General features: G+C 35.9%; 1 pseudogene; it reads right to left on the bottom strand.

Moving 5' to 3' along the window:
- Nucleotides 1-16648: 16648 nt before the first annotated feature.
- LOC101520536 (elongation factor 1-alpha 1-like) lies at nt 16649-18229 on the bottom strand (annotated as a pseudogene).
- Between the last annotated feature and the right edge of the window lie 9133 nt (nt 18230-27362).

Here is a 27362-nt window from a genome sequence, read left to right as displayed (position 1 = left end):
TTTAAGACCAATCTCATGAAGTTTTCTCTTGTGTTTTCTTCCAGAAGCAGCAAAATTTTAGGTGTTAAACTTAAGTATTTAACCTATTTTGAGTTGAATTTTGCAACATTTGGGATAAGAGACCAATTACATTCTTTTCAAAAGGCTAGTAAAATTATTTGTTGAAGAGATTATCCTTGTCTGATTGAGTATTCTTGGTGTCCATTTCAAAGCCCAATTGACTGTATATACATGGATTTATTTCTGAATCATCTATGATATTTTATTTATCTATCATTATAATGATAGCATTTGCCTTGAATTTAATTTTGCATTTGCTTTTCAAAAATTGCTCATTTAATTGAAAGGCAATGCAGAAAATGACTAAAGGGAGAGAGAGAGAGAGACAGAGAGAGAGAGAGAGAGAGAGAGAGCACTTCCATCCACTGGTTTACACCCCAAATGGCTCGACAGCTGTGGCTGAGCTATGCTGAATCCAGGAGCCAGGGCCTCCCTCCAGAACCGCCACATGGGTAGTGGAAACTTAAGTGCTTGAGCCATCATTTATTGCTTCACAAGTGTATTAACAGTGAGTTGGATCAAAAATAGAGTATTCAGGAATCCCAAGTGGGGAGAGAAACCTACTGTGCCACAGCACTCTCTGTGTAAGAACTTTTAAATTAAGTAGTAAGCTTATAGTTTTGTTCTTTTTTCTTAAAACTGGCAATTTGAGATTCTTTATACTTTCAACTGATTTATATGATTGCTTTTTCTATTTATGTAGAATAGATGATTAGGATTCAATACTCTATAGACTGCTTTGAGATATGTCAACGTTTTAAGAAGAATAAATATTTTTAAAATTTATTTTTAATATTGTATATTTAATAAATGAAAATATTTGATTTTTTCATATTTTTATTTTGTAGGCTTCAATTTTACTAAATTTTCTTATTAGTTTTAAGGAATATTTGGTATACGGTTTGCTATATATAAGACATTTTTTCTTCAGGAAAAGATAATTTTATTTTCCTCTTTTCTGTTTTGGATTCATTTTATTTCATTTTCTTGTCTAATTTTTCTACTTAACATTTCTAGTACTATGTTGAATAGAAGTGGCAAAAGCCACTTTACTCTTTGCTCTTCTTGTTCTTAATCTTATTAAGAAAGCCTTCAGATACTCGCCATTCAGTATTAGATTGCTAATGTGCTTTTCATATATGCTCTTGATTATGTTGAGATAATTTCTTTATGTTTCTAGATTGCTGAGGGTTTTGTATCATAAAAGTGAATTTTTCAAATATTTTTTCTACATCTATTGAGATTACCATGTGACTTAATTATTCATTTTATTAATGAAATATAACAATGATTGATGGGTGCATATGTTCAAATATGTATTGCTTTGTAAGAATTCTATGTAATAATGGCACACAATTGTCTTGTTGAACTATCAAATTCAAATTTGTATATTATTTTGTTCAGTATTTTTCAGTTATGCTAATCAATTATATATTTATAATTTTATTTTCTTGCAGTGTCCCTCTCTGTCTTTTTGATAACAAGATAATTCTGGATTCACACAAAATATTTGATTTGGGGATGGAGGCATTTTCAGTGCAGTTAAGTTGCCACTTTGTACATCCCAAGTATGAGTACCTATGTTTCAGTCATATTTCTGTTCCTGAATCCAGTTTCTCCCTAATATACACTCTGGGAAGCAGTGACTGATGACCCAGGTACTTGGATGGTTGCCATCAGCATGGGAGATCCAAAGAGAGCTACTAAATCCTGACTTTGGTCTTTGTCCAACCCCAGAGAGAGAGGTGCAAGGAGGGGAGGAAGGAATATTGCTCTCCAACCTTTCACTTTCTGTTTCTGTGTATCTTTGTTGGTGAGCTGTATATCTCGTTGGCAACAGAGAGATGCGTCCTATTTTTAGGTTTAGTCCACTAATAGATGTCTTTCGAGTGGTAGGTTTATGCCATTTGCACGACAGGTAGTGATTTAATCATATCTTTTGGCATTAGGTTTTCCATTGTTTGATTTTTATTACTTTTTTTGTTTGTTTTATTGAGCTATTCACTGTGCCTTTGGATTTGTTGGATTTTTTTTTCTGTCTGTTCGCAGCACATCTTTAAGCAACATCTGTAGGGCCGGTATGGTAGAGACAATCTCTGTCCTGTGTGACCCCATGTTGTGGCTGAACAACGTCTTTTCAGTCTTTCACCTGCTTCTTCTTTCAGCAGTACCCTGAATTAGGCAGACACTAGGTGTGTTTTTAAACTGAATCACAGGGCTATTAGCAGTGCTTTTCCGTTTTGGTGGCACTTGGATTCTTTTTTCTATTTTTCCTGGAACCTGTTAGCAGCTAGATCAGTGTGCAACTCAGACCTGTTTTGGATTTTACCCATGCGATGCCCCAAGTCATGTTTTATTTTCCTGGTGGTACCAGCAAAATATTTTGAGCCAGAAGTGGGCTCTCTTTGGGGCTTAATGCATGTGCAGGTCACTGTATTCCTCCAGGGACTTCGTCTCAGTACTCAAAATGGTGCTGGATATGCCACTGGTGGAGAGTTCTGAGTTTGTAAACCAAACCTTCTCCTAATCTGCAAGGACCCCAAATCTCTATTTTGGTTTGCGATTGGAGTAAAAATCAGCTGAACCCACATTTCTATGGGTCAATTCATGTTCTGCTTTCCTGATGAGCTCCCCTTCCCACCTGACTGTTCATGCATCTTTGATCACCAATGGGGCATGTGTTCACTGCAGTGCCATTCTATTGCTTCTGCTACTTCCCCATGTCTGAGAGTACCATGGTGTCTCTCTGCCACTGCCCCTGCCCACTCTTATTATGTGGCATCAAGCCCTCCTTTCTTCCCCTCTACTGATCCTTCTTAGTTCGCTTTAATGTATCCTCACCCTATTCCATCATCTTGCTCTGTCATTTTCTAATCTCTGTTTCTCAGTCTATTTTAGTATGCATTATTTCCATCCTTCTACTACTTAGTTTGTTCTTGTTTTACTACCTCGAGGTGTAAGATTTGTAGTTCATTTCAGATGGTTCAACGTTTTAATTTTAGACAGTAATCACTACAAACTTTCTGCAGCATGGTTTCTGTTGCATTTTCTGTTTTCAGTATCTTGTGCTTTTACAATCATCCTTCTGATAACATTTGCTAATTTTTTATCTTATTACACTCATTGGTTATTGAGGAGTATGGTGTTGAATTTCAAAATATTTGTGAATATTCCCATTTTTTTCTGTTTACTTCAAGTTTCTTTGTTGTGCTCAGAAAAGGTACCTGGCAGAAATAAAGTAACCCTAATTTTAAAATTTTTTGTTACCTAATATATAATCTATCCTACAGAATATTCTTCATTAACTCATGAAAACTACATATTGTGCTGCTATTGTGTTAATTCCCTTTATGTATTTAATCTTAAAGTTTCCAGTGTGGCATAAAAAAAAACTGTTTCATTAGCAGTTTTCTGCCTGGATAAATAATCAGTTATTAAAGATGGGCTAGATTGATCACATTAACAGCTTTATTCAAATAAATGTTTAACAAACGAAAACGCTGAAGATTTATAGAATTCTGATAGCTGCTCTCTTACAAAATCTTTTTTGAACGCCCACTGTGATGCCTCAATGACTATATCCTTGCCTTGGAAATGCCAGGATGCCATACCGGTGCCAGTTAGTGTCCTTGCTGCTCCATTTGCCATACTGCTCACTGCTGTTGCTTGGAAAAGCAGTGGAGGATGGCCTAGAGCCTTGGGGACCCTGCACCCACATGGGAGACCTGGAGAAAGCTCCTGGATCCTACCTTCGGATTGGCTCAACTCCAACTGTTGAAGCCACTTGGGGAGTGAACTAGCAGATGAAAGATCTTTTCCTCTGTATCTCCTCTCCATAAAACTGATTTAACTTTTCAATAAAAATAAATAAATCTTAACAACTACAAAAAGAACTCTTATGAGTATGTTTACCATGACTTATAAAACATAATATTAATTTACTGAATAACAAACCCAATTTGAGCCTGTTTATTTCTCTTCAAAAGTAGAATACAGAATTTAGCTGATACTTGAAGCAAATATAGCAGTTTTGATTCCTGATGTTTTTTTTTCTTGTTAAAGTATCCCCTCACACATAGGTACAAAAGACATTGCTATGATTCACATTCATTTTAAAGACTTACTTGTTTATTCAAAAAACAGGTTTGGACCGAGGACTACATCCCAACTGCCAAGGAGACCACGGGGAATTGGAGTGCCTTCAGAGGCCGAGAACTCTGAGGTCACCCACCCCCATCTGGAGCTTCCACAGGGAATGGAAGAAGTCCAAACTCTGCTGTGCAGGAACCAACGTCATCAGAACGACAACCAGGAGCACTGAGTGATCCGCAGAAACAGAAGAACAATAAACTTCCTTCGGGACTAGGGAGAGGAGCTTTCTTTGGTCCTTGCCTGGTTCCAACTTTGGGTCCCCACCTTCTCCGGTAATGACCGTCAGGATCGCTCCAGAAACCCCTCAAAACAAACAAATAAACAAAAAAATCTAGAATAGATAGACAGAGAACAGCAAGGAAAGCTTAGAAACAGACAGGAAATGGTCAACAGGGATGCACTTATAAATCACTGGGTGGGACACAAAGATTAGTTACTCCTCACTGGGGTATTGAAGATTGCTCTGCACACCCCTCCTAAAACTGTTCACCTAAACTGTTGACATATGTCTTGTTAGAGTTATAGAGTTAGACTACCTGAAAAGCAGCCAGGTTCAGCAAAATCATGCTTCAATGCTATAAACTGCTAAATACTAAAATTAAAATAGACATGAGACAGCTGAATAGTACCCTATAGCCATTTTAAGGTGTATAGAACCCGGTTGTATATAAATAATTGAAACGTCAATGTAGAAGTCACAGGATGTGGTTCAGAACTTACATTCTTTTTTTTTTTTCTTTTTCTCTTTTAACATATTGGTTACTCAATACCATGTCAACTAATTCCATAACGTTATAAATTGTTACTGATGTTATGTCGAGGCTTTTAATTGAACGGGATGATACTCTGCTGGCTCTACCTTCAGACCAGAGATGGTCTCACCAAGAAACCGTTGAACTTATCTGGACAATAAGATGCTGGACTTTATGCTTGGTAGATGCTTGCAATGAAATAGTCTCAACTGAACTTGCACTGTGGTAATGCAACAAGGTGGAGGACTCCATCATGGGGGGGTTTGGGGAGGGTTGGGGGTAATCCCAGTGCCTATAAAAACTGTGTCACATAATGCAATGTAATCAATAATAAAAAAAAAAAACCAGGGTTGGAGAGAGACAGAGAACGAAAGAGAAAGAGCCCTTCCATTTCTTGACTCATCCCTCAAATATCTGCTTCGGTTTAGGGCTGTATCAGGTCAAAGGCAGGAGCCTAGAACTCCATCTGTGTCTCCCTGCTGTCTCTCAAGCACTTGGAACCCGAATAATACATAAAGCAGCCAGGATTCGAACTTGTGCTCATATGGGATATTTTGTCACAGGTGATGGATAAGACAACTGAACCTCAAACAATGGTTCCTGTTTCAAGCATTTTTGATGTCTATTTACCTTTCTTCTTCATTATCTCTTAGTAATAACCTACAGTCTGTCTAAGATGCTGGCAAGTGAAAATCTGAGATTAGGTCATAAAAATGTTTCTGTCACTTAACAAAATAGTAGTTTTCTCTCCATTTTTAAATCTCTGTGATGATAGGAGGGGTAACCTTGGGATTTAGTCTAGTTGTCACACTGAAATTTATTAAACTTTTTTTCTCCTGCCCAAAAAGAAGACAGAATGAACCATTGACAATACCATTGCTCTTACAGCAAATCATGACCCAATGTGTTTTTTTATAATTCTTTTGTCAACTCTTTTGAAAGAATGGCAAATTCATCATTTGTTATCATTACCCTGTTTCAACCCTGTGTGAATCACTGTCAATATCAGTAATATTGTCACACTGAGTCTTGAAGTGTTACATTACCTATTTGCAATCTTTAACCAAATCTCTTACAAGGGCAAAGACAAAGATATAAATATTCTATTTCAAATGACTCAAAAGAAAGTGAAAGAATAAATAAATATTGGGTCTAGCATGGTGATGCAAATGTCAACATGGCATCCCATATGATGTAAGTTCACGCCTTCCAATCCAGTTCCATGCTAATGTGCTGGGAAAATAGCAAAGGATGACCGAAGTGCTTGGGACTTTCCCTACCTATGAGAGAAATGTAGGAAGAAGATCCTGGCTCCAGGTTTTTGCCTAGCCCAGACCTAATCATGAAGGCATTTGGGAAGTGAATCAGCACATGGAAGCTCTCTCTTTCCCTCCCTCTGTCAACTCCCGTTTTCAGGTAAATAAAAATGAGAAATCTTTTTAAAAATCACTAAAAAATCTAGTTTAAAAAATCCATTCTGTTTTAAGCAGGATTATTTAAAGTGGCCCTATTTTGGGCCTTGCGCTGTAGCCTAATGGCTAATGTTCTTGACTGGCACGAGCCCGGGATCCCATATGGGCACCGGTTCTAATCCCAGCAGTCCTGCTTCCCATCTAGTTCCCTGCTTGTGGCCTGGGAAAGTAGTGGAGGATGGCCGAAAGTCTTGGGACCCTGCACCCGCATGAGAGACCTCAAAGAGGCTCCTAGCTCCTGGCTACTGATTGTCTCAGCTCTGGCCATCATGACCTCTTGGGACGTTAATGAGCAAATGGAAGATCTTCCTTCCTGTCTCTCCTCCTCTCTGTATATCTGACTTTCCAATAAAAATCAATAAATCTTTATAAAACATGGTCCTATTAATAGTAAAATTCAATTCACATGTGATCATACAGATCAAAACGATCTCAATTCAAAACTAAATCCTTTAAGAGTGGAATAGTTGTCTCTAAACCAGTTGTGCTAAAGTGGAATAATTGAAAATCTCTTACACAAAGGTTTCTGAAGAAAATACATTATTTTTCTGAATATATCTGGGTGAAAATAATTTTTAACACCAGCAATGAAGTTGATTGTTATAAAGAATATCAGCATTTGCAGAAAACACCTCCTTAATTAGAAAGCTTTTTCTCGTATTCATGGTTGTTACCAATCTTTACAGAAAAAAATATTGTTTAAACCATGAGATTAGTGTTCAAACAGCATGTGTACTGCAGGGAGAAAAGATTTCATACTAATTTTACTCGTTACAGAGTATATTTTTTAAGATTAGCTGATAAAAAATTAGAGGAATGAATTGGCCATTTAAGCATGATAGGTCAATTACCAAGTCACTCAAAATCTAAAATACTAGGTTTCAATTTTGAAGAGCACCAAGACAGTGACACAGGCAATCTAAACCTTTTGTGGTGAGGTTGTTTTATATTTGATTTCAAGATTGTATTTTCTTTTCCTCTTTTGTTTTCAGGATTTATAACTCCTGAAGTGTTTTCCAATGATACCACTGTTTTGATTCTTCCTGATTGGTTTAGTTCTATATACATCATTTAGAATACAAGGCAGTGGCATTTATGATCAGTCTCTAGCATTCTAGATGGACTCCCAATGTAGGTATGGACAGTGCAGACTCCAGCATCCTATTGTTAAGATATATTTAACAATTTCATTGGGAGTCTATCTTTGATTTGGAAGTAGAGATGCACACTGCATTGTATCCTCACATCTGGATATGGTAGTCTTATTACACAGTTACTATACATTCACTCAAATGAAAATCTATTAAAAAATCAACAACAGGAATAAAGTAGCGTGGAGTTAAATAGCACACTACTGAATAACCAATGTGTCAATGAAGAAATGAAAAAGAAGATTAAAAAAAAAACTTTCCTGGAGAAAATTGTGCTACTGTGTGACATATGAGACAGTGAAGAATTTCATAAGATTAAAGAAACTATTTTGAAGAAATGAAAATAAAAACAAAAATATCAAAACCCATGAAGTTTAGCGCAAACAGTATTGAAAGTGGTATTAGAATTTGCATGATGGTTACCTTACATTTTTGAAGGTTGGAACTTTGAATCCTAATTTTGGTATCATAGAAAAACATTACCCATTTATATTGACTATGTGAGAGTGAAATTTCAGAGTAGCACATTTCTGGTGGTAGGCACTGTAGAATATTTTCTCTGCTTCTGTGAAATTTTTTTAGGCGTTTTGAATCTAATTCTCTCTTGCCTTATTCTCACTAGTTCAACTTTTTACCAGCAGTAAGAAAAGTAGTAGAAATGGGAAATAGAACTGTGGAAAGAACCTTGTCACCAAATATAATGGATGACCATAATAGATTCCCACCTGGAGTTTGTTGGGCCACTCTGGACTGAACACACTCAGTTCCTTTGCTGTGTACCATGCTGTTTCCCCCTTCCATTAATGAACAACTGCGGATATGCTTTGCCAATTCACTCTGCATCATTGAAAAACAAAGTTACAGTATCAGAGGTTGGTTTGCAATATGAACCTTGCCGTTAGACCTATCACTAGGAGTAACTGAGTATTGGAAAAAGCAAGTTTTGAAATATATTCAACAAGAAGCTAAGTTAGAGAAACGCATCCCAATTCTAACAATTTATGTATGAAAAAGCTGTGATAATCAGTTTTAGTAATTTGACCAGCATTCCATTTTTATGACATTAAAAACTGAAAGTCATTCTTCTAAACTGTACTAGGTACAGGATGAATTATCTTTGTTTCCTGTCCTTAGAAAATGTTGTTATGGGCCCGGCGGCTTGGCCTAGCGGCTAAAAGTCCTCGCCTTTAACGCCCGGGATCCCATATGGGCGCCAGTTCTAATCCCGGCAGCTCCACTTCCCATCCAGCTCCCTGCTTGTGGCCTGGGAAAGCAGTCGAGGACGGCCCAAAGCTTTGGGACCCTGCACCCGCGTGGGAGACCTGGAAGAGGTTCCTGGTTCCCGGCATCAGATCAGCGCGCACTGGCCCATTGTGGCTCACTTGGGGAGTGAAACATCGGATGGAAGATCTTCCTCTCTGTCTCTCCTCCTCTCTGTATATCTGGCTTTCCAATAATAATAAAATCTTTTTTAAAAAAAGAAAATGTTGTTATGAAATCATTGTTCATGAAGAGGTGATCAAAGTATTACAGCAAAAACATGGAAAAATAATGTAAAAGAGCCTTTTTAGACAATTAATTAAAAATAGTTTGTTCTTTGTATTCTGTGATGCTTGTGATATTTGTCAGCTTTTAAACATGTGATCTCTGTGGCTTATTGTACAGAAACATTCATTTTCATTCTTAATTTGCCACTATTTTTACTTAAGGAAACATACTTCAAATGGTACATGAAATAGTGTAAGGTGCAAAATCTGTAATGCCTGGATCCATTAGTGCATTTCCTGAGACCATCTTGCTCAAATCTTTTGTGTTTATTGTGTGTGCAGCATATATTTCTACTTTAACAATTCTTTGGGGCATAATTATACAGTCTCTGTAAGATCTTGCTATTGTTATGTATCCCAGAATGGCAAGATTTCTGTAGGATTTTGAATCCTGCACCTGGATAACACAGCATAGTAACTTTACATAAGCTTTTGGACTGTTGACTCCATCAAGATGTTTAAATTATTCCCAAATGATTGGATCTGATTCAATCCTATTAGAATATGTTCTCAATGCATGCAATGAATGCCTGAAGCTGGAGTTTCTTGGCAGGATTTTTTTTCCTGGCAGGTTAGGGTATTCCAGATTTCAACATGGGGACATGTGAGCAGAACTAAAAGAAAGAAAGGTAAAATCATAAAGAAAGAATAAATGAACATTGCACTGTTCTCTACGAATTTGTAAAGTGTCATTCTGTCTTAAGCAATGCTAATTGTTTATTAGCATATGAAAGAATGTCTTTGGGCCCCTATCACGCTATAGCTTAGTAGCTAAAGTCCTCCCCTTGCATCCACCCAAATCCCATATGAACTCAGGTTCTGATGCTCCATGATCCACTTCCCATCCAACTCCCTGCTTGTGACCTAGGAAAGCAGTTGAGGACAGCCCAAAGCCTTAAGACCCTGCACCTGCATGGGAAACTCAGAAGAAGCTTCTGGCCCATGGCTTCAGATCAGCTCAGATCTGGCCGTTGTGGCCACTTGGAAAGTGAACCAGCGTATGGAAGATCTTTCTCTCTGTTATCTCCTTCTCTCTGTAAATCTGACTTTCCAATGAAATAATAAACGTTTTAAAAGGGTATCTGTATTACTATAAACATTAGATTATAGTAACTAAACAAGCTATATTTGGAATGTAAGCCAACCAAAGACATCTCAATAATGATCAAAAATTGAGATAATTTCAAATTTTCTATTTATTAATCACATCATGGTAAGCCTTTTCTTTAAGTTGATATACTGTTATGTGTAGACTTCATTTATAGAGTCAGTGAGCATAGCTTAAGACCACTTGTGTCTTATTTTAGAAAAAGGTGGAAGTCTCAGTAACTAAGCCCAATTATGTTTACAGATACCGGAGAAGGACATGTTTTATAATTTCCCAGTAACAATATTTACCAGTTCTTATTGCTATAAAATTTGTATTTAAATATAGCCTAATTCTTGCTGCAAAGCTTATGAGCTTCCTATTGAACTGTGGTTGGTTAAAAAAATAGCAATGGGTTATCTGTGGTTATGCTTAAATAATTAATTTAATCTTAAAATTTTAAAGCCATCAGAAAGGTAACTTAGAAATATGTACAGTTCTATAATACAAGTATAATATTTGCATTATATGATCCTCTCATTTTAAAGTGTAGATGATTTAGAGGACTCACTTCAAATGGGACTACATCAAACTAAAAAGCTTCTGTACAGCAAAGGACACGATTAATAAAGTGAAGAAGCAACCAACTGAATGAAAGAAAATTTTTGCATGCTACACAAGTAATAAGGTACAAATATCCAAGATCTACAAAGAGCTTCAGACACCCAGGGACAGCAAAAAAGCAAAACAAAACAAAACAAAAACAACCCTGTAACAAAATGGGCAAAGGAAATGAACACACATTTTGCAAAAGAACAGATTCAAATGGCTAGCAGACATATGAAAAGATGCTCAGACTCCCTACCCAGCAGAGATATACAAATGAAAACCACATTGAGGTACCACCTAATTCCAGTGAGACAGGTCTACATTCAGATCTCTACTAAAAACACCTGCTGGCATAGATGTGGGGAGAAAGGCATCCTTCTTCACTGCTGGTGGTAGTGTAGGCTAGTACAACCACTGTGGAAATCAGTATGGAGAGTGCTTGGAGAATTGCAAATAAACCTGCCATATGACCCAGCTATTCTGTTCCTAGGAATATACCCAATAGAAATGAAATCTGCATATGAGAAGGCGATCTGTAATCCTGTATTTGTAGCAGTTCAATCTACAATAGCAAAGACATGGAAGCAATCCAGATGTGCGCCCAAAGAAGAGTGGTACATTTACTCCATGGAATATTATTCAGCTATTAAGAAGAATAAAATTATACTATTTACAACTAGGTGGTCCCAACTAGAGACCGTTATGCTCAGTGAAATGAGTCAATCACAAAAGAACAAGTATCATATATTCTCTCTTACATAAAGAAACCAACATGGAAAGTGTAACGTCAATAATCCAATCCATACTGTTTTTTGTTTGTTTGCTTGCTTCTTTGGCTGTATCCCATGTGTTTTGATGTTTTTTATTTCATTTTGGTTTATTCCAAATAATTTTCTTTTCTCTTGTTGAATTCATCACTGACTCATGGATTACATGGTGGCATCATTTTCCCAAGAAACTTTTGTGTTTCCTTTTTGTCACTCATGTGTTGGTTACTCAGTGGCGCATTTTTTCATGGTGCTGTAACTTGTTGTTGATGTTGTTGTTGTTGTGGCTGTTCTAACTCATACCAGTTGTTGACCTTGTTTCATGGCTTCTCTATTATGGAAATGTATAGTGATGGAGTACTGGGTTCTATCATTTACTGATGTGGGGGAATAATGGAACATGTATCCCTGCTTTCAGATGAAAGATGGATTCCCAATGAAACTGTTGGACATGTGTAGACAATGGGATGCTGGACTGTCTGACATTGTACCAACAATGTTGGGGTACACTTAAATAAGAGACTGGTAGAATTATGATTCCTTATGAAGGACTACACTATTGTAGTAAAATAGGGAAAATCTGTTGGGGGGGAAATCCCAGCCTATACAAAATTGTACCACATAATTCAAAATTCAAAATAAAAATATATTTAAAAAATAATGGTGGGTTATCCATGGTTATGCTTAAATAGTTAAGTTAATCTTAAAAGTTTAAAACCATCAGAAAGGTAACTTAGAAATATAATGCAATATAATGCAAGAAAGGTAATGCAGTTCTATAATGCAAATATCATATTTGCATTATATGGTCTTCTCATTTTAAAGTGTAGATTATTTAGAGCAATCACTTAGCAAAAACAAATAAACAAATAAAAAAGAACAGACTAGTTTGAAATATAATTATCCAGAAAATCCTGGTAAAATAAAAACTGAAATTAACAGTAAAAGGTCCCAGAGCAGGGCAACTTTCCAGACCAGCAATGTTTCCCAGTGCCTTACCTCATCACATACACAGAATTTATTGATGGCCAAGTGGCATACAAGAACAACATGATTGGTTTCTATTATCCTGATTTTATATATATAAGATATCCTCAGTCAACATCCTGAGATTGGCTTCATCTTGACTTCTGTGACTGGCTAAGATTCAGTTACTTGGCTACAAATATACACTTTCATGTTGGATATTACTTATTTGCACATCATGTTAAATTGTAGTTTATTATATACAGAGGCCTGATTAGGGCAAGTGCATCATTCTAACACAGAGGCTGCTTTAATTCAAATTATTTCAGTTCAGAACATGTAAAATTATGAGTAGATTCACAGATTCACAGTTAAGGGAGATAAGACAAAGATGGTTTGCAGTTAGGACTAATGTTACACTTCAGAGAGGTATGCATTGAGTTGGAAAGAAACGACTCTTTACAATGGCCCAGAGTTTTAAGTGATGATCATTTTTATGGTTTCAAAGGGATTTGGCTTCCCATACACACAAAGTCCAAAATGCATTGTTAAAGATTAAAGACTTAATGTAAATAGTTGATGAACTATGGGTAGGAAATTGATCTAATTACAGCTTCTGGGTGGTAGGTGCAGTGAAAAGTGTGTAGCACATTTCAGGCTCACCCTGAGGTGGTAGGTATTAAAAGATGGTTGGTTATTTAAGCTGAATGTGGTCTGGTTCTCTGCTCCATGTTTTCACTATATGATTGTCCCTCTGCCATGTTCTGGCCTGAACCAAGAGAGCTACCCAATCTTGTAACCTGGACCTCCAAACTGAGCAGAGAAAAAAAATTTTATCTGCAAAGAAGTATTTTGGTTAATAAACTAATTATAATGAAAATGATGTCAAGCAAAGCAAAGGAAACTTTAAAAAGCCTCATTTTGGTAGAATAAGAAATGAAAAGCAAGCCTTTCCCTGTAGGGCTGAAGAAACCTGTCATTTTATAACTTGCTATATTTATAAATGATGTCATCATTATCATGTAAGCTGTATTTGAAACCACAACATCATCTGTGATCTATCTATATCACTCACTCCTAATTTAATCAGAAAACGTTAAGTGTTCTATTATGTATCTCTCCCACAAATGTCATTTTCAAATTTGGTATGGGAATTATTCAAGTTCTAACAGTAGTTCCGATTAGTTATTAACAGTGCAGCTTTGAATGAGTATATGACCTATGAAAATCTAATGTTTTCTTACTTCAATATCAAAATGATACTAGTGCTTGCTTTGTTTGTGTGGTAGATGCTATAGGGTATATGTAAATCACACAGCAAATAAAATAAAATTTCACTAAATATAATCTATAATACTTTCCATTACTACCCTCCAAGTCTTGCATTAGTTGCTTAGGCATAGTTACTCCAATTATTTTTGTATTTTTAACTGTTATTTCCCTGTGACAATGTATTCTTTATATTTCTGTGTATCTCTGCTGTATCAGTTTCCTGAAATTGGAGGCCATCAGGTTTCTTCCTTTCCTAGTATTATCTGATATATTTCAAGTGTGCAGAAGTTCAGTACATTTTGCCTGTCATTCAAGCTTTTCAATGCCTAAGCCATTGTTTATTTTAACTTTAACTGAGCATAAATCCTTCATTTTAAGCAGGTTGATCAACTTTGTTTTGATAAAAAAATTATTTTTTACCTCTAAAATATAGATTATCTTAAGCATACCTTGACCTTCCTTCATCCTCTCTTTTTCTTCTCCTGATATCTTTTGTTGTTATTGGAACTCAATCCTATATAGTATATAAATATTATGTGACAGATAGCGAACTCTTTGCTGCCTTCTGCTGTGCATATAATAGTGCCTACATATAAAAAATTGCATTTATCATGTATCTATGTGACATATATATGGGCACATATTTACATACATGTGCATACATGTATACATCTATATATATGTCATTCAAATGCTTGTAGAGTAAGTGCATTGGTTGATACTATCTAAGAATAGTTGCTCTTCTCTTAATTCCTTTCTATATCAATATATCTCTCTTAATTATGATGTTACAAATAAAATTGCTCTACATTATCTTAGACTATAATACATTTAGAAATGGGAAAAATCTGGAATTGTCATCAGAAAGTCTCCTGATTTTAGTGTCTAATAATTGCTGCTTAGGTTTCTTGTGTTGATAAAAAAGCTTGGAACATCAATGTGAGTAATTTAAAATATCTTCATTTAAAAATACCTCATGTTTTAAAGACTCAAAAAGATAAGTATCACTTTTTTTCTGATTTGTACTGGGTAATATAGAGAGTACTAGAATATTTTAATATATATTAGTGAACTATATATATATATAGTTGAACTATTTAATGAAGCATTAATCTTTTAATTATAAGGTAAATTCAAATTGTGCTATCACAACAACTAAAAAAGAAAGGAAGGAGACAAGGAAGCATCATATTTTCTTTTTTTTTTAAGATTTATTTTATTTTTATTACAAAGTCAGATATACTGAGAGGAGGAGAGACAGAGAGGAAGTGGGGCTGCCGGGATTAGAACCAGCAGCCATATGGGATCAAGGCGAGGACCTTAGCCACTAGGCCACGCTGCCGAGCCCGAAGCATCATATTTTCAAAACTACATCTATGAAATATTTGAAATCTGACTACTTTATATTGATAAACTTTTTAAAAAAGAAAAATAAAGATGCAAGGAATACTGTGATGAAATGCTGCCTGAAGATTAACATGCGATCTAAATCAGATAGGGATGAAAATAACTAGGAGGCTAGTTGGCTCTCTACCATAACAGTCATGAAGTTGGTAAAGAACTGAATTAGGATTATGCTTTTAGAAAACAATAAGAAGGAACTTCAAAAGGTTTATTTTAAATGGGATTAAATGATAGAATATAAATACAAGTTCATTTCTCAACATGAGTACAGCCAAGTTCAATGTAAGTGATGATAGCAGTCATTTGTCCTGGAAATATAACCATGCCAATGCAGTGGTGAGGAGCAAAGTGAGTGTGTCCCTGCAAATCATGGGGAAACCTTGACTGATTTTTTGGGTCCTGGGTTGGCTCTTGGGTCCCTCATAGGGCCACTGTGAATGTTTGGGAAGGTGAATCAGTGAATACAAATTTTTTCTCTCTCTCTATCTCTCACTCTCTATCTCACTACATCCATGTGTGTATGTGTATGTGTGACTCAAATATATTTTAATAATTAAAATAACTTGCAAAATTGCCCTTGTTTGATGAGAACCCGTAGAATGCCACGTCATTGCAGTTCACTGAGACAGAAATGAGCTCACTCCCGGCTCAGCGCATGCTCCGTCCCTTCCCTTGCCCTTTCCTCCTTATGCAAAATGGTGCCCAATTCAGCTCTAAGGGCTGACTGGGCTGTGAAATGCACCCTTCTCTTGCACTGACCATCTGAGATCTGCTGCTCTGTCTCTGCTCCTGGTCAAATCAAACGGACCAGCAGGACGGACAGTTCTTTGTCTGGGTTCACCACCCGAGCTCCCAGTGAAAGTCCCTTCCCACCTGGTTGCTGGTGGAGTTCAGATCGCCGTGCTGGAGTTCTCAGTCTCTGCAACACCACACCATTGTGCCCGCTGCTTTCCTGTGTCTGTCAGTCTCCAGGTACCCCTCTGCTGTTGTTCTGTCCCTTCCTGTTTCCTGGAATATGTCCTCTCTGCTTCAACCTGATTAAATGTTTTTCCGTCCGCATAAATGTGTTGTTACCCTATTCCACCATCTTGATCCAGCCCATTATTTTTTTATTTTAAAAATTAATGACTTAAATCTGCCACACACAAAAATGTATGCAAAACATTTTCCTTTTCTTTTGAAGGCTTTGTGATGCATTGTTATCATTAACTGGTCTTTACTATTAAATTTAAATGGCCAACTGAGACAAACAGTTTAGAGGCCATTCTTTCACCACTGATTTAAGACTGGTGTAGCAGGTGTTATTCATCTAGCCCTCAGAGGTTGCTGAACATATTTGTTGACCTTGCTGGATCCAACAGCAATTTTGTCCACTGCTTTAACCATAAACCACAGCAACTGTCTGTTCCTCAATTACAGACAGAAAAACCACCCAGAAGAGGATAATTAGAGAAACTATCATCACACATGGGTTTGCTAGGAACCATGTCAACAGTGGCAGCATCACCAGATTTCAAGACTTTAGGGCCATCTCCCAGCTTCTTTTCAAAATGATGATGACTCTTTAGGTCAGCTAACATACAAGTAATGTGAACTGTGTGACAATCCAGGACAGGAGCATAACCTGCACTGATTTGACCTGTATGGTTTAGGTTGAATATCTGTGAAGCCAGCTGATTCCATTAGTGTGTCATTTTCATTGTCATCAGCATTGTTGCCAAAATGAATGCTTTTGACAGACGTATTCTGACAAAGACATGTTCTCCCTAGGGTTCATTCAGATCTTTGTGGTGCATTTCAATGGACCTCAGTTGTGAGTCTGCAGCAAAGGTTGCTACTATGGCGCACTTCAAAGTCCCAGTCTCCACAGGGCATCAGATGTGAAGATTTTCCGTTGATCTAGCTTGTGGCGGAATGCAATCCAGAGTTTCATATAATGTGATTCCACTGGCCTGGCCATCTTTTTAGGGGACTTTCCATTCCTGAAACCATGGAATATTAGCACTTGAAGGCAACATACTGTCACTGTTCCAACCAGGAATTGGCACAAACACTATTACGTCAGAGTTGTGGCCAATTTTCATAATCTAGCTGCTAACTTTTTTAATAATTTCCTTGTACCTTTTCTGGCTATATTGTGGCTCAATGGAATACATTTTGTTAACATCAACAATGAGTTGCTTTACACCCGGTGTGAAAGCCAGAAGGTAAGTTCAGGGGTTTGCCCAGTCTTGGAGGTATAAGCTTCAAATTCCCCAATACCAGCAGCAACAATCAGTGCAGCACAGTTATCCTGAGATGTATCTGAAATCATATTTTTTATTTATTATTTTTTATTATTATTTCATTTTCTGACACAGTTCCATAGGCTCTGGGATTCCCCCAAGCCCTCCACAAGCCCCCTGCCCCCCACATATTGAGTTCCTCCATATTGTCACAGTAGTATAGCTCATAACCAGTCATAACTCCATCATTGCGGGCATGGACTGTGCAGAGAGTCCAGCATCTTATTGTCAATATAAATTCAACAGTTTCATTGGGAGGCCATTCTTGGTCTGAAAGTAGAGTTGGCAGAATATTATTCTCTCCAATGAAAAGCCATAACACAAATTCAACAACAGAAAGAAATATGGAAATTTACAACATCATGAAGTTAATTGACATGGTATTGAGTGACCAATGTGTTAGGAAACGCAAGTTCTTAACCACATCCTGTAACTACTTCATTGACATCTCACTTTTAGTTTATTCATAATTGGCTGCTATAAACCTTGAAACAGTTATAGGGTACTATTCAGCTGTCTCATCTCAGGCTTATAACTCTAATAAACCATATGTTAACAATTGAGGGGCAGAACAGTTTTAGGAGGGGTGTGCAGAGAAATCTTCGAAAACATATTTTTTTCAATGAAGTCTCTGTGTGCTGGGACAACAATAAGAGGCCTGTAATACTTGTTGGTCTCAAATGTTCACAGGGAGATATTGATGGTTATACCACCCTCACACTCAGCTTTCATTTTCTTTTCCCAAGACCCAGGTATAAGTTAAGGATCCTTTTTTCATTTCAGCAGCCTCCTTCCCAATTTTTCAATGTTTCTTCTGTTGAAGCCAGCACATTTCTAGATGAGATGGCTGGACTTGCACAACTCTACACATCCAATGACAATAGTGGTATGCATTTATTTCCTTTCCCATTTTGGCGTTAATCAGTGATGGTTTTGATGACATCTGTGTTCTGGCAATTACCCATTGTGCAAGTCGCTTAGATATTATTTCTAATGTTACCAACCATGTTCAGTTGAGGCACATATTAAGCACTAATTATATCAATTATTTCCTTACAATTTAATGTGAATAGTCTGCTGCTTTTTGGTCTCATCTTCAGTGTTAAAGCAAGTATCCATTTACGGACTGATGATTTCCTTGAGCTATTGTTACCATAGACATTTGGTGAAGCACCACTTGTTTCCTACCCAAGCTTTACCATATGCTTAATGTTTATGCTTGCTTCAATTTTAGCATAATTCATAGTGTTCTGATTGGGGCTCTTTTCAATTTGATGTCTTAACCATTTTAGTGTCTCATAGTAGATTCTATACAGACATGTTGTAACGACTTAGTATGAGTTTCTTTTTACAAATATTTTTAATTCCATGCGTATTTTTCATAATGTAGACTTGAAGGCATTTTGAAGACCCCTGGTAGGAAGAAAATTTTAAGGTAAATCTAAACTATTGTTGATTGACTAGACATGGAATAATTTAGAAAGTGAAAGATACTTTATAACTCATTCCATGCAATGAATAGTGAAATAAGAAAGATATTTGAAAGAGAGCATTTTAGGGGAAAAAAAGAACAAATTTAAAACTAAGCTAGTCAATATGTGGGTATAATTTTTTTCACAATTCAATTCTGCCTATACACTATAGACAGTATAAAACATTTTTGTAGATAGAAATATGTTATTTCCTGAGTACCCTAACAACTTTTATGGGATTGATATTTTAGTATCTATTGGAGCTTAAATTTAGCATTGTCTTGGCTGTGTAAAGCACGTTTGGTACTCTGGATAACGAAAAGAATCCAGTTTTTTTTTTTTTTTTAAGAAGTTTTCCACATATGTATCATTAAACAGTTAATGCCATGAAGGACTCAGGCAAGGTTTCAAAGCCACTTGTAACTTACAAATTGTCTAAAACGAAGTTCATAGCCAAATTTTCATATGAACTTTGATAGCTTTATAGTATTTTCTCATTAATCAGTGCTTTCATAGCTATTTTGGCTAACTGTTGGTTATTCATTCAATTACTAACTCACCAGCTAAATTTATATATAAGCCACTATCCTGGATATTTTACTACTATGGAAGTGAGTTTTTTCTCTCTGAATCAGTAATTAGAATAGGCAAGAGGAAAAAAGGTTAGCCATAAATGATCACAAATATGTTAGAATGGGACTAATCTTATTTACAGAAGTAAAAACAGCAACAATCTGAATTCAGGTGCAAAAAGTCATTTTCATCTAGAGGGAGAAACAAAATGTGAAATAGTGAAAAGTGATGTGTGAAGCAGTGAAACTGTGAGAAGTTAAATAACAGCCTAAGACACAATAGAAAGCATGGAGACACAGAAAGAACTTACACATTTAGAATGCCTGCAAGATCCAAATGGAGAAGACCAATGGGAAATGCATACAAGAGCAGGCGTTAAGAGATTTTATTGAAACAAACAGAGGTACTTTTCTACGATTTGATGAGCCTAGTAAAGGTGGAAAATGCTTTAATTGAAGTTAAGAGGAATGTTGTAAAAAAAAAAAACAATTTGGTTTCTAAAAAAAGACTCAATAAAATGAAAAGCAAAGAAATTCATCTACACAATGGGGAAGAAGATGGTAGCATAGAAGTACAGAAAATCTTAGAAATAGGTCCTGTGTGAGATAGGAGACTTACAGACAAAATGAGACATTTACTAATCATCCTGAAAGCCTGTCTGAGGTGAAACAAAATGAATTTGTAGTGAAATTAATCATTCATTCACTATCTGTTTGTCTCTCACTTTTCTCTTTCTAGATTATGGCATTACTCAGTTCCTCAAGTTAGACATATCGGGATTTATATTTGCCTACTCCCTCTTTTCTGTTTCCATTCCCAGTCAAGAGCTATAATATCTTTTTTATAGCCCTGGTATTTGGAATCACTTTGCCTCTGTGACCCTCCCCCACCCCAACTATTACAACCTTACTCCTGCCCACAGACCGCTAATACCTTTTGTTTAGTATTAGCTTAAACTTCATGTGTTTGGAAAGGTTTTCATGAGCTATACTGAGTCCTTTCCTAAATATTCCCACAATGCAGTCCACTAACTCTGGAAACACTGTCATTATAGCAGTTTCAACATCATTAAAAATGCCCTAAAAGCTACTCAGAGAAGCTAATGTCTTTCAGTAACATGCTTCCAATCTTTATTGGATGGAAAATCATTATCTATGCAACTTCTAAAGGGAGTACACAGAGTTCATTTTCTTCTCTGATGACATCAATCCCCAAATGGCCTCTACAGGCAAGAGTGAAAAGAGAGCTGCATAGTAGTGTGTATAACTGCAGAGTCTTCACTCATCTATGATCCCAACCCAAAAGCCCAGGACTCATAGAGTTACCCATACATGTGGCCTTGAAAAACACCAGAATCTATCCTATTATGACTTTGCTATCTTTATCTGTAACTCCAAGAAATTTAATATATTCAGACTAATTGACTGTGTTATCCCCATGTCATGTGTATACCTTTCTTCTTCTAACTACCTTCACTTTAATGCATTCACGGCCCACTTTTTCAGGATGATTTCACATTTATTTAGCTAATTATAGCTGTAGTAACTATTTTTCAGTAAAGTTATATATAATGCACTAGGGATTAGGAGTTCAGTATATCTTTCTGGGAAACACAACTCAATGTATAATATCCACTTTCTCTCAACTTTCAAACTATTTGGTCTTCATTTATCCAGTACTACTTCTTATCAGAGTGATTTTAGCACCCTGTAGATGATCCTTGCAGTCTTCTGTTCTCTTAGCTCCTTGAACCTATCTTCTGCCAGTTTGTAACTCACTTTACCTCAGCCTTTTAGTTTTATCAAACCAAGACATCATCATTGTAAATAATTACATTGCTTCCATGAAGTTTTGACTTTATATTTCATGGTCTTTGAATACTAAATCTACTGTTCCAGCTACAATAATCGCTCTACTGCGGTAGGATTTACAGTGGTTTCGTAGTTCGGACTGTTTGCATTCTCTCACCACCTGACATCCTCACCTTCTTTGTTTTTGCAGTCAATTTCCTGATGAGCTATCATAATCACTTTTCTAAGTACATCCAGCTTCTTTGCACTTCTCTAGCTTTGTTTTATTCACTTTACACAGCTACAACCTTGGTCACAACCATCAAAACTCAAGGATGTAAACTCAGCTGGAGAGACAAATTTAAAATGCATAGGGAAAACATTTTTCAATTATGACCATAAATTTAACTGAATTCTCAAAACCTCCTTTCAGATAACATTGCTTCTTTAGTCTGTTCATTTTTCTATTCTACTAAGAAAATATCTCACAATTTCTAGCAATTTCTTTTCATTCCTACTCTTAACAAATGCCCTTTTTTTTAATAATGTAGTAAGTAAACAAGCAAACACATCTCCTCAATCTCTTACCATGTCTACCAATTTAACTGAAAACCTATCTACTATGCTTTCTACTTTTACTACAGATGTATTATATGTGGTCCTAAGAAATGCTGATTCCTTTTACCACAGATTTACCAGATTTTTCCTTTTACCACTCAACTTGCTACCCCTTCCCCCTTTCCATCAATCTTTTCTATAATGCACTCCACTCAAAATTCATTCTCATTTTTTCCACCATTTTTTTTCAAATTCATCAAGATATTCATGATCCTAAGCACAATGACCGATTTTCATTTCTCATCTTCTTGGCATTATCAATATTTGGTGCAGATTATAAACTCTTCCAAGTTGAAATAATATTTCTGCTTTTGTTCCAGAATAACAGTGCTGACTGTTATTTTTCTTACTAATTTCTGGAGTCTTATGAACACTAAGTTTAGTGTTTCCTCATAATTTCTTTTGACCTTAATCGTCAAAGTGGTACTTACTCTCCTAGTCTAGATGTTCTCATTCTCTTTTATGACGACCTTAAACACTGTCTGCCAGTGGTGTCTAAATTTATTTCCCTTGTAAAAACCCTTACCCTAAAATACTGACATGTATGTCCCATTGTCTTTTCCACATTTCTTCTTGGGCTTCAAACCATCAGTATTAATCTATCCCAATCAGGTCCCTGATTTCTGCCTTTAGTAAATGGCAGTTCAAATTGTGGCAATATTATTGGCTTACCTTGTTCTTTCATTCTACTTATCTGTTTCATCTGCAAAATGCAATTGGCCTGAACTTGCAAATAAATTTAGCATCTTATTATTTCTCAATGCTTTTCACCTATCAAAGCTTTAGCTGCTATAGTGTCTCACTTGGCTGATGGCATTCTAAATGCAATTGTTTGCTTGTTCTGTACTAGATTTTTTTTAAATGACAGAATGATACTTCCAGACAAGAAGAAATACCATGTCACTTCTCTGTTCACTGTTCAAAGTAAAATCAATGACCTCTCACTGGCTACATGATCTGTGATTTCTTCCACCTATCTGATTTTCATCTTTTTATTGTTTATTTATATATCTAAAGGTCAGAGTTACAGAGAAAGAAATAGAATAAAACAAGATTTTATATCTGCTGGCTTACTTTCCTGTGCTCAAGGCCAAAATCAGGAGCTAAGAGCCCATTCCAGGGCCCCACGTGAGTGGTAGGGGCCCAAGCATGTGGAACATCTCTATTGCTTTTCCAAGGCCGTTAGCAGAGAACAAGATCAGAAGTAGAGTAACTAGAACATGAACCTGCCCCCTTCTGGTAAGACAGAGTTGCAAATGGCAGCTTTATATGTTCCACCACAATGCTGACCCCTCTGATTTTCTACTTCAGCTACTCTAAGCATATCATAAATCTTGCTGTGCTTTTTATTAATAATAGTAGATAATCATAGGTTGTGGTTAAGAACTTGCTTTTTTTTTTTTTAACATACTGGTTACTCAAAACCATGTCAATTCCATAATGTTGCAAATTGCTGTTGATGTTATATTGGGACTCTTAATTGACTGGGACTATATTCTACCAGCTCTAACTTCGGACCAGAAATGGTCTCCCCAAGAAACTGTTCAACCCATCTGGACAATAAGTAGCTGGACTCTATGCTTGGTATACGTTTGCAAGGAAAGAATCTTGATTGAATTTGAAATGTAATACTGCATCAAGGTGAAGGAATCCACCAAGGGGAGGGGCGTGGGGAGGGGTGGGGGATTACCAGAGCCTATGAAACTGTCACATAATGCAAAATAATTAGTAAAAAATAATAAAAATTAAAAAAAGAACAGTAGATAGATGCCTCATGGCCTTCGAATTTCAGGTATTCCATTTACTTAGAATATTCCTATACAGATACACTCATGTGAAACCAAAATGCTTCTTTCTTTTTTGATTTGTTCTGTTATTGATTGATTATTTAAAGTGGACAGATTTCACATATATTACAATACAGATTTAGGAACTTCGTGACATTTTCAACCCTACCACCCCCCTTGTTCTCATTCTGCGTCCACCCTCTTCACTCCTTGTTTCTAGTTTTTGCAGAAGTATAATTTCATTTCAGTATGCAGTCATAGGTTTAGCACTTCATTAGGTAAATACATGAAAATCAGGAAATAATAACAATAAGGAACAAAAATTACAACTGTTTCTCAGGTATAAGCAAAGGTTATACACAGTAATCAAATTCCAGAATGTCACTCTCAAAGCCATGGATTTCATTATTTTATTCGCTGTGTGTTAGGTATCGTAGATTAGGAAAAGATATATGATAGTTCTCTTTTGGACTGGCTTGTTTTATTAAACATAATCATTTCCAACTGGATCCATTTAGTTACAAAAGACAAGATTTGACTCTTTTTTTTATGACTGAGTCATATTCCATTGTATTCCACATTTTTTTTCATCCAGTAATTCATTGATGGGTATCAGGGTTGATTTCATTTATTAAATATTTTAAATTTGCATGCTACAAAACATGGGGTAAAGATAGCTCTCATATGCTGTTTTCCTTTCCTTTGGATACATTTCCAGGAGTAAGATGTCTGGTTCATAAAGTAGATCTGTCTTCAGGTATCTGGGGACTCTCCATATTGCCTTTCATAATAGCTGTAGTAGTTTAATAGTGAATTAGAGTACATTTTTTTCCACATCCTTGCCAGCATTTATTGTCTTTTAAAAAATATTTTTCTTGATGGGCACTCTAAATAAAATGAGGTGAAACCTTCTATGGTTTTTATTTAGATTTCCCCGGTGACTGGTGAATCTGAGCCTTTTTTCGCATGTTGTCACCATTTGAATTTCATCACTTGAGAAATTTCTGTTCAAGTCCTATGCCCATTTCTTTATTGTACTTTCAGGTTTGATGTTTTGTTTATTGGATTCTTTATAGATTCTGGATCTTAAAACTCCATCAGTTGCATAGTTTGTAAATATTTTCTTACATTCCATTGACTGCCTCATCATTTAATTGATGCTTTTCTTTGCAGTGCAGAAGTTTCCTGTGCAGTGCTATATAACTTGATGTAATTCCACATGTTTATTTTTGTTTTTGTTTTGTTGTCTGTGCCTCTGGAATATTTTCCAAAAAGTATGTCTACACTTTTTGCGTAGTGTCATTGGTGTTTTTGTCTAGTAATTTGATGGTATAAGATAAAAGATCCAGATCCTTGATCTATTTAGAGTTGATTTTTTAAATAAGGAGTTAGCTTTGGGTCTTGCTTCATACTTCTGCACACATAGATCCAATTTCCCCAGCACTATTCGTTGAAGAGACTGTCCTTTCTCCCTGGATTAATTTTGGTTCACTTGTCAAAAATGAGTTGGCTTGAGATGTGTGAATTTATCTCTGGGGTTTGCATTTTGTTCCGCTGATCTTCACATCTGCTTTTGTACCAGTTCCAGGCTGTTTTGATTACAACTTCCCTGTAGTATATGATAAAATCTAGTATTGTGATGCCACCAGATTTTGTTGTTGTTGTTTAAGATTATTTCAGCTGCTCAGAGTCTCTTCTGCTTCCACACGAATTTCAGCATCATTTTTTGCTGGGTCTCAGATGTCTGTTACAGATATTTTGATTGGAATCACATTGAGTCTGTTCATTGTCCTTTTAGTAGTATGGAGATTTTAATGATATTAATTCTACCAGTCTACAAACATGTAAGATTCTTCCATTTTTGGCATCTTCTACTATTTCTTTAATGTTTCATACTTTTCATCATAGAGATCCTTCGTATCCTTGGCCAAATTTATTCCAAGATATTTAAAATTTTTGCAGCTCTTGTGAATGGAATTCATCTTTCGCAGCCATGAAATAGTGTATGCAAACTCTATGGATTTTTGTGTGTGGATTTTATATCCTGCTATTCTCTTATGAGTTCCAATAGTTTCTTAACTGAATCCTTTCCGTCCCTTACATAGAGGATCATGTCTCCTGCAAATGGCAATAACTTGACTTCCTCTTTTCCAATTTGTATCCATTTGATTTTTTTTTCTTGCCTAATGGTTCTGGCTAAAGATTCCAGAAGTGTATTAATTAAACAGCAGTGCTAAGAGTGGACATTTTTGCCTAGTTCTAGATCTTAATGGAAATGCCTCCAAATTTTCCCTATTCAGTATAAAGTTGGCTATAGGTTTTAATTATGTTACCTTGATTGTGTTGAGGAATGATCTTTCTATACCCAAATTGCTTAAGGGTTTCGTCACAGAAGGATGTTGCATTTGGTCAAATGCTTTGTCTTCAGCTATTGATATAATCATATAGGTTTTGTTCTTCAACTTGCTTATGAGGTGTATTATATTTTTTAGTTGAATCCCACTTGGTCAAGATGGATGATCTTTCTGATTTGCTAGTAATCCATTGAGGGTTTTTACACCTATGTTCATCAGATATACTGGTTTATACTTCTTTTTCTTTGCTGTGTATTTTTCTAGTTTAAGAATTAAGGTCATGCTGGTCTCATAGAAGAAGTTTGAGAGGATCTCTTCTCAATTGTTTCTGACAGTTTGAGAGGAATTTCAATTAATTCTTCTTGAAGAGTTTGTTAGAATTCAATAATGAAGGCAACCGATCCTATTACTGATTCAATCTCTGTTTCAGTAATTGGTTATTTAGTTTTTCGTGTCTCTGTGAGTCAATTTAGCTAATTGTATGTGTACAGAAATCTATCCATTTCTGCTAGATTTTCCAATTTGTGGTTATATAGGTGTTTGTAGTAATTACTGGTGATTCTTCGTATGTTTGTAATGTCCATTGCTGTATTTTCCTTTGCATCTCTAATTTTTCTGATTTGTGTCTTTTCCCTCTTTTCTCCTTGTTTTCTTTTATGATTAATTGGGCAATGTGATCTTTCCTCCAAACACACAAAAAATTGAACTCATGTCCCTATGTTAGCTTTCTGCTTCAATTTTCCTCTTACCACTTTTTATCATTTCTGGCATACAATATTTTTTGAATAAATTGTTTGCCATTAGCTTCTTTAGCTATAATTTACACATCACTAAAGTAGTTTTTTTAGAATTTTCTCTGCTTAGTTCATTATTTATTACATAATTTCTAAAGCTGCATCAAATATTTGCTGAGTGAATGGCTGAAATGAATTTCTGCTTCTCACCTTGTGCTCTGATAAGTAGGTTTTGATAAGGGCTTCTTTTGAAGGTATTGATTTTGAGATTGCCACTTGTTTCTAATCAGTAATGATAATGAGGAGAATGTTTCATTAATAATTGAAACCTATCTACATTTACTTCCAATTGTAGAAACAAGTAGAAAATTGCCAACATTTATTCATTTGAATTTTCTGCCACATATGAACTCAAGACAAACTGTTTTTGAGAAGGAAAGAAATATGGAATGGCAATATATAAATGTGACAGCTGATTGTCGTTGCTACTTAATTCATTTGACAATAATT

This window comes from Ochotona princeps, chromosome X (assembly GCF_030435755.1).
Source record: "Ochotona princeps isolate mOchPri1 chromosome X, mOchPri1.hap1, whole genome shotgun sequence".
NCBI classification, from domain to species: Eukaryota; Metazoa; Chordata; class Mammalia; order Lagomorpha; family Ochotonidae; genus Ochotona; species Ochotona princeps.
Note: the sequence above shows the minus strand (reverse complement) of the source record. Positions and strands in the feature narration are given on the sequence as shown.